Here is a 12,083-nt window from a genome sequence, read left to right as displayed (position 1 = left end):
CAGGGGAAAGTGTCAAGGGTGATTCCCAGATTTTCAGCCTATATCCCAGTCTACTTCATTCTAAGAACAATTCATGATCAATTGAAAAGCCTCAGGGTACCATCCCTTAGAGGCCTTGCCAATGTTCTTCAAAGCTATGAAGCTACTGAAACAAAGAAAAAGAGATTAAGGAATACTTGATTTTAAAGGAATACCCCCATTTTCTTATCCCTAGATCCTGCAAATATTGGGGCAGCAGAAAAAAAACAAAAAACAAAACAAAAAAAAGAACTCAAGTGTAATACCACTCAATGGTTTAAATCAGATATGTTCTAACTTGTGAATGAATTCTAAAATAGAAATAGTGCCCAGGCCGCTAAACTAATAAAAGTTTCATTTATTTATCTTTTAATTTAAAAATCAAAAGACAGATTGGTATCATTAAAATGAAGAAAGACAGGATAAAGCATGCTATTTAATTTGCTAAGAATCATTTTAATAAAGGAATCTCAAATGCAAATGGTAAACTATCTACATAGTTAAAAAGAGAAACATTCAAGAAAATGTTAATTTTTTAGTCTTGCCAACTATCAAGTGCTAAAAGAAATGACAAGTGCTCTCAACATGTTCAATATTGTTAATTTTATGTACCTTTCTTTCTTTAATGTTTCAGTTCTATTCAAGACTAAAAACAGAACATGAATTTCACTAAGTATATATGAAAGTAACTTAAATTTATTAACATTAGAAACAGAAAAGTACATGAGCCAGCAAAATGACTGGCAAAATTATCAAATATTAACTTTCAAACTCCATTTTTATTCTCCTCTACTAGAGAACAAATTTTTCTTTATCACTGGAAGAGATCTCTCACAGCAACAAAAAATTACATAGTGAAAAGTATAGTTTAAAATATGTCCATTTTTCCTGGATGTAAACATACATAGATGACAGTCTCTAAAAGAGCAAGCATCCCTAAGGAAAAGTGAGCACAGGACAGAAAAATAAAACAACAAACAAATAAGATGTTGAATATATTTTTTTAAATACCTGATTGGTAAAACTTAGCTCCACATAATCCTCTCAACTGGGTAGTAGAACACAAAACAGTGATCTTACAAGTGCTCCAAATCAGACGACAAACCACAAATGCCTAACTGGAAGAGGTGCAAGATCTCTCCACCCAATTAATATCTACCAGGCGTGGCTTATGGCTGAAGAGAAACTATTACACATCCTGAGCAACAACCAAACTGAACACAATGCTGTTACTCGGTCTTAAGGACAGCATTCATAAAATACTTTCATTAGCTGGAGATACCGACATACTAATTTGTATATTAAATGGTGAGCTCATAACTCAAAACTCTGATTAAGTAACTAGTGGATATACTGGTACTTCGACATTTTTTAAGATTGCTATCTGGTAACTATAGTGGACTACAGTGACTAAATGATGTAAACTACTACAGCACAAACTTTAAAAACAATTATAATTTAACTCTAATAAACCAGACTGAGTAAATATTTATAATGTTCAACTTATTCCAATGGAATACCACTATTTTTTGTCTTTTCAGGCAACTGTATTTCACCATATATTCTCCTCAAGAAGAATACTCAAGTCACCATGAAAATGACAGAAAACTATAACATCAAGATGTAGATTTTAGAAAAGCATAAAGATTAGCCAAAATAATTACCAAGAAATCTATCCGAACACATGTCTATGCTTACAGTTTTCTGTGATTCTTCACCTCAGCCTAAGTGGTCCTGTTATTACTGTTTGACGATATTCCATCCGTGCCTCCTGTCTGAAACATGCCTACCATTCTGCTTATTCATCTAAATTCAACTCGGACTTCAAGGCCAATTTGAATCTCACTCTCCATTTGAAATTTTTCCTGGCACTTCACTTCACAATGATTTATCTTTTTCTTCTAAATTTCATTAAAAGGAAAACTATTAGAATAGCAAGTGGTTTTATATTCTTGGAATAAGGAAGGTCTTCACAATGAAGACGCATCAGCCATGTCTGACCACAAAAAAATTAACACATCTGAAGCCCAAAACACATGAAAAGCGAAGTTAAAAGACAAAGCATTCCTGGAAAAAATACTACAACACATGACCGACAAGAGGCAAACAACATAAATACATAAAGAAGTAATTCACAAAGGGAAAAAAATCCAGCAGCTAATCATTACTGATTAGGAATTAACAAGGTACATTTTTCATGTATTTTCATGTATGTATGAACAAGGTACATTTTTCATGTATTGTCATCTTTTAGAAAGATGACATCCAATGTTAAGAGGGCACAGAAAAAAAAGGACACTCTCATACACTACTGGTGGGCATGTAAACTGATACAATCATCCTGGGAGGGCAATTTGGCAGTATGTATCAAAACGTAAAACCCTTTTACCCAGCAGTTTTATTTTTAGTATTACCTACAAAAGTACCCCTGAGACTGTATATATACATACAAGGATGTACAAGGATACAGCACTTTCTGTAATCACAAAAATATGGCACAATCTAAATGTCCATGTAGAGAAAAGGGAATGATCAAATAAATTCTAATACACCCATAATGTAGACTATTTCCAAGCTACTGCAATTTTTTTTTAAGGCAGAAAAGAAGGCAGATTTAGATCTGCATATAACTACCCACAACATACTGCTGAGTGAATAAAGCAAGTGATATAGGCAAAATCCATTCGGAGTGGAGAGGGAACACACTTTAACAGGTTTTTCTGGAAAGAGATAGGGATAGAGACAGACCAGGAAGAGGCATGAGGGAGCTCTCTGTGGTGCTAATAAGCATGTTTCTATTGATAATAGAGTCTGAGTTACAAAGATGAATTTATCAAAACTCAGCAAATGTACACTTAAGATTGTTGCATGTCATGGTACGTAAATTTACCTTTAAGAAACTGTAAACCAATACTGAGATCTAGTTAGCAATATGTATACTGAATTATGTAGAGACGAAGCATACTGACGTCTGCAATTTACTTTGAAATGAATCCCCCATATTAATAACATAGTGGACAGAAAGACAGATGAGTATGTGCTGAAATTTGTTAAAATGTTAGTTAAGAATCTAAGTGATAGGTATTCAGATGTTAAACGAAATTCTTCCAATCCTTCTGTTTGAAATTTTTCAAAATTAAGTGTTGGGGAAGCAACTTACAGAATAGTTTATATAACATTTTTGTTAGAAAAAATATGCAGGTATGTGCATAAGTAATTTCTGCACAAGTGCAGGAAGAAAAGACTGCAAGAAAACAGAGCAGCCAAACTGTTCTCAATGGGCTGAGAGAGAAAGGAGTAGTGAAAAGGAAGGCTTTCAAATATTTATGTGTTCTTCTAAGTTTATCAACAACCATGTACTTCTAAATTCTTTTCAATTAACTTAAAAATAAAGATAACCGAAGAGACACTAAACTTAAAAACTAACTGTTTAATTTAGGCTTCTTTGTCACTATATATTATCCTTACAGTAAATGCTTTTAAAATTAGTATTTTTAAAAATGAAGCACAGAAGGATTCGCTGTAAAGCCACATAAGACTTACGATTCAGAAAGATGTTTCTGAAACTCATATTATTTACAGATTATTTTTCTCTATAGAAAAAGTCTTATTTAAGAAAACAGTTTTGGTTAAAATCTAGTATAAAAACTTTTAAATAAACATAAAGTAACTACATTTGCTAACTGACAATTAAGTGCATCAAAGCATAAGACTCCAAGGATACTATGGCACATAATTCCAAAATATATTACCATGTAAAATCAAAAGCAAACTTACCACTTGCAAATTCACTGAGATGTGCTGTAATTTTTCTGGCACCTGCATTTAGAGATTTTCTTTTGATTCATTTTTTTAAATTATATCCCACCAAATGGATCTCTCTTCAATAACAGTTCTCCATGAGAACCTATTAACGGTTTAACAAACAATGATTTCTCACAAAGAAAAAAATGATAAGCAACTAAATATTCTAACTGTGGAAATGCCAATTACAAACGTCTTAAATTCAGAAATAACAAAAAAAAATTCAACTCCATTTGATTCTGTGCTTTCATATCCCACCCATCCCCTCAGAATTTGCATTTGAATATAATTATATCTGAGAGTCTCTCTTTTAAAATCACCCACTTCCCATAAAATCAAGTAAGCATTATACTTCCCATAAAATCAAATAAGCACTACATGTCCAGTATTTGGACTTCATTACACACTTTCTTGACCACAAATCACAAAATAATGATAGATTCTGGTAGAAGTATCTAATCACAATTCATAAACAGCTTAAAATGGAAGTTTTAATTTAAAATGCTTTAAGAAAGTTAATCCTCCTGTACTGAAACCATTAAGAGAGTCAAACGTAAGTCAGTTTCTACAATTCAAGCTTAAAAAATCACACTGTAAAGTACTGTATATAACATATACTGATTCACTATTTTATTAATTCAAACAGCACTTAACTACTATACACTATACATACTATGCTTTGACACAGGGTATAGATGAAAAAGAGAGGCTCTATCTTCAATGGAGGCAGACTAGCAAACAGACATGACCAGTAAGACAAGTTAAGACAGAGAGCAAGGGGACAAGACTGTTATCTCATATGGTAAGGATACTGGTTCATAGATTGTGTTACAAAATGTATTTCTTATGGTAAATAGCCATCAGGAAAAGATTCCTGAAGACAACAAACCCTGTGAGGTAGCTAGATGAAGAATGGAGACTCTTCAGACCAAGATAACAGAATAAGCAAAGGCATAAAAGCAGGCAGAGAAAATCTGAGTAAACTGAAATAACAAGAATCACTGCATATAGAATGGGGTAAGATGTTCATCCTTTTGGCCACAACCAACTCTAATACATTTTATAACATTACTAGTATGCACAGATATATATGAATAACTAAAAAAGTTTAAGGAAGTGATATTTACCCTTACTATATATGACACGCACTGATATTGCTATTCTACTTTACTCTTTTTTTTTTTTCAGACTGGGTCTCACTATGTTGCCCAGGCTGGAGTGCAGTGGCTATTCCTAGGTGCAATCCTAGCGCACTGGGCTCAAGCAATCCTCCTGCCTCAGCCTCCTGGGTCGCAGGCACTACAGCTGGGTACCATTGCAACCTATTTATTTTACTTTAATAAAAATGTATAATGCTGGTCATAGCCTACTAAACCAACTTCATGACCCACAGGTAGATCCTCAGATTGAAAAACACTGTTAAACCATGCCAATGAGTTTGGATTTCACCTGGAACACAGTGGAAAACCACTGAGGGATTTTAGGCAGTAAAATGCCATGATCAAATTTGCATTTTAGGAAGAAAAGACACAATCTGAAGGCTGAATTTGGGTGGACTGATAAAGCACTGAGACTGACTACATGCAACTAGGCAGGCTGACTGTTAACCCAGTGAGAAATGATGAGGGCACATGGAGTAAGCACCCCAAAAATGGTAACTTATAAGGGGAATGGTGTGTGTGTGTGTAAGTGGGTGGGGTAGTGACACTTAAGACAGGAGGCATACTGAAAACGGGCAAATCGAAGCCCATCAGACTAAGAGCGGATCTCTTGGCAGAAACTTTAAAAGCCAGAAGAGAATGGGGGCCAATATTCAACATTCCTAAAAAAAAGAATTTTCAACCCAGAATTTCATATCCAGCCAAACTAAGCTTCATAAGTGAAGGAGAAATAAAATCTTTTACAGACAAGCAAATGCTGAGAGATTTGGTCACCACTAGGCCTGCCCTAAAAGAGCTCCTGGAAAGGAACAACTGCTACCAGCCACTGCAAAAACATGCCAGACTGTAAAGACCATAGATGCTAGGAAGAAAGTGCATCAACTAACAAGCAAAATAACCAGCTAACATCATAATGACAGGATCAAATTCACACATAACAATATTAACCTTAAATGTAAATGGGCTAAATGCTCCAATTAAAAGACACAGATTGGCAAATTCGATAAAGAGTCAAGACCCATCAGTGTGTTGTATTCAGGAGACCCATCTCACGTGCAGAGACACACACAGGCTCAAAATAAAGGGATGGAGGAAGATCTACCAAGCAAACGGAAAACAAAAAAAGGTAGGGGTTGCAATCCTAGTCTCCGATGAAACAGACTTTAAACCAACAAACATCAAAACAGACAAAGAAAGCCATTACATAACTGGTAAAGGGATCAATTCAACAAGAAGAGCTAACTATCCCAAATATAAATGCACCCAATACAAGAGCACCCAGATTCATAAAGCAAGTCCTTAAAGACCTACAAAGAGACTTAAGACTCCCACACAACAATAATGGGAGACTTTAACACTCTACTGTCAACATTAGATCAACGAGACAAAAAGTTAACAAGGATATCCAGGAATTGAACTCAGCTCTACACCAAGAGGACGTAATAGACATCTACAGAACTCTCCACCTCAAATCAACAGAATATACACTCTTCTCAGCACCTCATTGCACTTACTCCAAAAATGACCACATAGTTACAAGTAAAGCACTCCTCAGCAAATGTAAAAGAAAAGAAATTACAACAAACTATCTCTCAGACCACAGTGCAATCAAATTAGTACTCAGGATTAAGAAACTCACTCAAAACCGCTCAACTACATGGAAACTGAACAACCTGCTCCTGAATGACTACTAGGTACATAAAAAAACGAAGGCAGAAATAAAGATGTTCTTTGAAACCAATGTGAACAAAGACACAACATACCAGAATCTCTGGGACACATTCAAAGCAGTGTGTAAAGCGAAATTTATATCACTAAATGCCCACAAGAGAAAGCAGGAAAGATCTAAAATTGACACCCTAACATCACAATTATAAGAATTAGAGAAGCAAGAGCAAACACATTCAAAAGCTAGCAGAAGGCAAGAAATAACTAAGATCAGAGAAGAACTGAAGGAGATAGAGACACAAAAAACCCTTCAAAAAAAATCAATGAATCCAGGAGCTGGGTTTATTTTTTTTTTTGAAAAGATCAACAAAATTGATAGACTGCTAGCAAGACTAATAAAGAAGAAAACAAAGAAGAATCAAATAGATGCAATAAAAAATGAATCACCACCAATCCCACAGAAATACAAACTACCATCAGAGAATACTATAAACACCTCTACGCAAATAAACTAGAAAATCTATAACAAATGGATAAATTCCTCGACACATACACCCTCCCAAGACTAAACCAGGAAGAAGTGGAATCTCTGAATAGACCAATAACAGGCTCTGAAATTGAGGCAATAATCAATAGCTTACCAACCAAAAAAAAACTACAGTCTGTGACCAGACTGATTCACAGCTGAATTCTACCAAAGGTACAAGGAGGAGCTGGTACCATTCCTTCTGAAACCATTCCAATCAATAGAAAAAGAGGGAATCCTCTTTAACTCCTTTTAGGAGGCCAGTATCATCCTGATACCAAAGCCAGACAGAGACACAACAAAAAAAGATAATTTTAGACCAATATTCCTGATGAACATCGATGCAAACACCCTGAGTAAAATACTGACAAACTGAATCCAGCAGCACATCAAAAAGCTTATCCACCATGATCAAGTGGGCTTCATCCCTGGGATGCAAGGCTGGTTCAACATATGAAAATCAATAAATGTAATCCAGCATAGAAACAGAACCAAAGACAAAAACCACATGGTTATCTCAATAGATGCAGAAAAGGCCTTTGACAAAATTCAACAGCCCTTCATGCTACAAACTCTCAATAAATTAGGTATTGAAGGGACGTATCTCAAAATAATAAGAGCTATCTACAACAAACCCACAGCCAAAATCATACTGAATGGGCAAAAACTGGAAGCATTCCCTTTGAAAACTGGCACAAGACAGGGATGCCCTCTCTCACCACTCCTATTCAACATAGTGTTGGAAGTTCTGGCCAGGGCAATCAGGCAGGAGAAAGAAATCAAGGGTATTCAATGAGGAAAAGAGGAAGTCAAATTGTCCCTGTTTGCAGATGACATGATTGTTTACCTAGAAAACCCCATTGTCTCAGCCCAAAATCTCCTTAAGCTGATAAGCAACTTCAGCAAAGTCTCAGGATACAAAATCAATGTGCAAAAATCACAAGCATTCTTATACAGACAAGCATTCTTATAACAGACAGAGAGCTAAATCATGAGTGAACTCCTATTCACAACTGCTTCAAAGAGAATACCTAGGAATCCAACTTACAAGGGGTGTGGAGGACCTCTTCAAGGAGAACTACAAACCACTGCTCAATGAAATAAAAGAGGAAACAAACAAATGGAAGAACATTCGATGCTCATGGATAGGAGGAATCAATATCATGAAAATGGCCATACTGCCCAAGGTAATTTACAGATTCAATGCCATCCCCATCAAGCTACCAATGACTTTCTTCACAGAATTGGAAAAAACTACTTTAAACTTCATATGGAACCAAAAAAGAGCACGCATCGCCAAGTCAATCCTAAGCCAAAAGAACAAAGCTGGAGGCATCACGCTACCTGACTTCAAACTATACTACAAGGCTACAGTAACCAAAACAGCATGATACTGGTACCAAAACAGACATATAGACCAATGGAACAGAACAGAGCCCTCAGAAATAATACCACACATCTACAACCATCTGGTCTTTGACAAACCTGACAAAAAGAAATGGGGAAAGGATTCCCTATTTAATAAATGGTGCTAAGATGGCCGAATAGGAACAGCACCCGTCTACAGCTCCCAGCGCGAGCGACGCAGAAGACGGGTGATCTCTGCATTTCCATCTGAGGTAACGTGTTCATCTCACTAGGGAGTGCCAGACAGTGGGCACAGGTCAGTGGGTGACTGCACCGTGCGCCAGCCGAAGCAGGGGCAAGGCATTGCCTCACTCGGGAAGCGCAAGGGGTCAGGGAGTTCCCTTTCCAGGGGTGACAGACGGCACCTGGAAAATCGGGCCACTCCCACCCGAATACTGTGCTTTTCCGACGGGCTTAGGAAACGGTGCCCCAGGACAGTATAGCCCACACCTGGCTCAGCGGGTCCTACGCCCACGGAGTCTCGCTGATTGCTAGCACAGCAGTCTGAGATCAAACAGCAAGTCGGCAGCTAGGCTGGGGGAGGGGCGCCCGCCATTGCCAAGGCTCGCTTAGGTAAACAAAGCAGCCTGGAAGCTTGAACTGGGTGGAGCCCACCACAGCTCAAGGAGGCCTGCCTGCCTCTGTAGGCTCCACCTCTGGGGGCAGGGCACAGACAAACAAAAAGACAGCAGTAACCTCTGCAGACTTAAATGTCCCTGTCTGACAGCTTTGAGGAGAGCAGTGGTTCTCCCAGCACGCAGCTGGAGATCTGAGAACGGGCTGACTGCCTCCTCAAATGGGTCCCTGACCCCTGACCCCCGAGCAGCCTAACTGGGAGGCATCCCCCAGCAGGGGCAGACTGACACCTCACACGGCCGGCCAGGTACTCCAACAGACCTGCAGCTGAGGATCCTGTCTGTTAGAAGGAAAACTAACAGAAAGGACATCCACACCAAAAAATCCATCTGTACATCACCATCATCAAAGACCAAAAGTAGATAAAACCACAAAGATGGGGAAAAAACAGAGCAGAAAAACTGGAAACTCTAAAAAGCAGAGTACCTCTCCTCCTCCAAAGGAACGCAGTTCCTCACCAGCAACGGAACAAAGCTGGACGGAGAATGACTTTGACAAGCTGAGAGAAGAAGGCTTCAGACGATCAAATTACTCCGAGCTACGGGAGGATATTCAAACCAAAGGCAAAGAAGTTGAAAACTTTGGAAAAAATTTAGAAGAATGTATAACTAGAATAACCAATACAGAGAAGTGCTTAAAGGAGCTGATGGAGCTGAAAACCAAGGCTCAAGAACTACGTGAAGAATGCAGAAGCCTCAGGAGCCGATGCGATCAAATGGAAGAAAGGGTATCAGCTGTGGAAGATGAAATGAATGAAATGAAGCGAGAAGGGAAGTTCAGAGAAAAAAGAATAAAAAGAAACGAGCAAAGCCTCCAAGAAATGTGGGACTATGTGAAAAGACCAAATCTACGTCTGATTGGTGTACCTGAAAGTGACGGGGAGAATGGAAACGAGTTGGAAAACACTCTGCAGGGTATTATCCAGGAGAACTTCCCCAATCTAGCAAGGCAGGCCAACATTCAGATTCAGGAAATACAGAGAACGCCACAAAGATACTCCTCGAGAAGAGCAACTCCAAGACACATAATTGTCAGATTCACCAAAGTTGAAATGAAGGAAAAAATGTTAAGGGCAGCCAGAGAGAAAGGTCGGGTTACCATCAAAGGGAAGCCCATCAGACTAACAGCGGATCTCTCGGCAGAAACCCTACAAGCCAGAAGAGAGTGGGGGCCAATATTCAACATTCTTAAAGAAAAGAATTGTCAACCCAGAATTTCATATCCAGCCAAACTAAGCTTCATAAGTGAAGGAGAAATAAAATACTTTACAGACAAGCAAATGCTGAGAGATTTGGTCACCACCAGGCCTGCCCTAAAAGAGCTCCTGAAGGAAGTGCTAAACATGGAAAGGCACAACCGGTACCAGCCACTGCAAAATCATACCGAAATGTAAAGACCATCGAGACTAGGAAGAGACTGCATCAACTAACGAGCAAAATAACCAGCTAACATCATAATGACAGGATCAGATTCACACATAACAATATTAACTTTACATGTAAATGGACTAAATGCTCCAATTAAAAGACACAGACTGGCAAATTGGATAAAGACTCAAGACCCATCAGTGTGCTGTATTCAGGAAACCCATCTCACGTGCAGAGACACACATAGGCTCAGAATAAAAGGATGGAGGAAGATGTACCAAGCAAATAGAAAACAAAAAAAGGCAGGGGTTGCAATCCTAGTCTCTGATAAAACAGACTTTAAACCAACAAAGATCAAAAGTGACAAAGAAGGCCATTACATAATGGTAAAGGGATTAATTCAACAAGAAGAGCTAACTATCCTAAATATATATGCACCCAATACAGGAGCACCCAGATTCATAAAGCAATCCTGAGTGACCTACAAAGAGACTTAGACTCCCACACATTAATAATGGGAGACTTTAACACCCCACTGTCAACATTAGACAGATCAACGAGACAGAAAGTCAACAAGGATACCCAGGAATTGAACTCAGCTCTGCACCAAGCAGACCTAATAGACATCTACAGAACTCTCCACCCCAAATCAACAGAATATACATTTTTTTCAGCACCACACCACACCTATTCCAAAATTGACCACATACTTGGAAGTAAAGCTCTCCTTAATAAATGTAAAAGAACAGAAATTGTAACAAACTATCTCTCAGATCACAGTGCAATCAAGCTAGAACTCAGCATTAAGAATCTCACTCAAAACTGCTCAACTACATGGAAACTGAACAACCTGCTCCTGAATGACTACTGGGTACATAACGAAATGAAGGCAGAAATAAAGATGTTCTTTGAAACCAACGAGAACCAAGACACAACATACCAGAATCTCTGGGATGCATTCAAAGCAGTGTGTAGAGGGAAATTTATAGCACTAAATGCCCACAAGAGAAAGCAGGAAAGATCTAAAATTGACACCCTAATATCGCAATTAAAAGAACTAGAAAAGCAAGAGCAAACACATTCAAAAGCTAGCAGAAGGCAAGAAATAACTAAAATCAGAGCAGAACTGAAGGAAATAGAGACACAAAAAACCCTTCAAAAAAATCAATGAATCCAGGAGCTGGTTTTTTGAAAGGATCAACAAAATTGATAGACCGCTAGCAAGATTAATAAAGAAAAAAAGAGAGAAGAATCAAATAGATGCAATAAAAAAATGATAAAGGGGATATCACCACCGATCCCACAGAAATACAAACTACCATCAGAGAATATTACAAACACCTCTACGCAAATAAACTAGAAAATCTAGAAGAAATGGATAAATTCCTCAACACATACACCCTCCCAAGACTAAACGAGGAAGAAGTTGAATCTCTGAATAGACCAATAACAGGAGCTGAAATTGTGGCAATAATCAATAGCTTACCAACCAAAAAA

The 12,083-nt window shown here is 38.0% G+C and overlaps 1 protein-coding gene across 5 annotated transcripts in view; it reads right to left on the bottom strand.

Annotated features, from left to right (window-relative positions):
- Positions 1-12,083, bottom strand: part of ZDHHC21 (zinc finger DHHC-type palmitoyltransferase 21) — an 89,287-nt gene that overhangs the window by 60,932 nt on the left and 16,272 nt on the right. For 3 of the 5 annotated variants that reach the window (NM_001132091.1, XM_063713867.1, XM_054519392.2), the window contains 1 exon segment: positions 3,796-3,925. The exons of the other annotated variants lie outside the window; for them this stretch is intronic. The gene's annotated coding sequence lies outside the window, so the exon portion shown is untranslated. 5 annotated transcript variants of the gene reach the window in all.

The sequence above is a fragment of the Pongo abelii genome, chromosome 13 (assembly GCF_028885655.2).
Source record: "Pongo abelii isolate AG06213 chromosome 13, NHGRI_mPonAbe1-v2.0_pri, whole genome shotgun sequence".
NCBI lineage: Eukaryota > Metazoa > Chordata > Mammalia > Primates > Hominidae > Pongo > Pongo abelii.
Note: the sequence above shows the minus strand (reverse complement) of the source record. Positions and strands in the feature narration are given on the sequence as shown.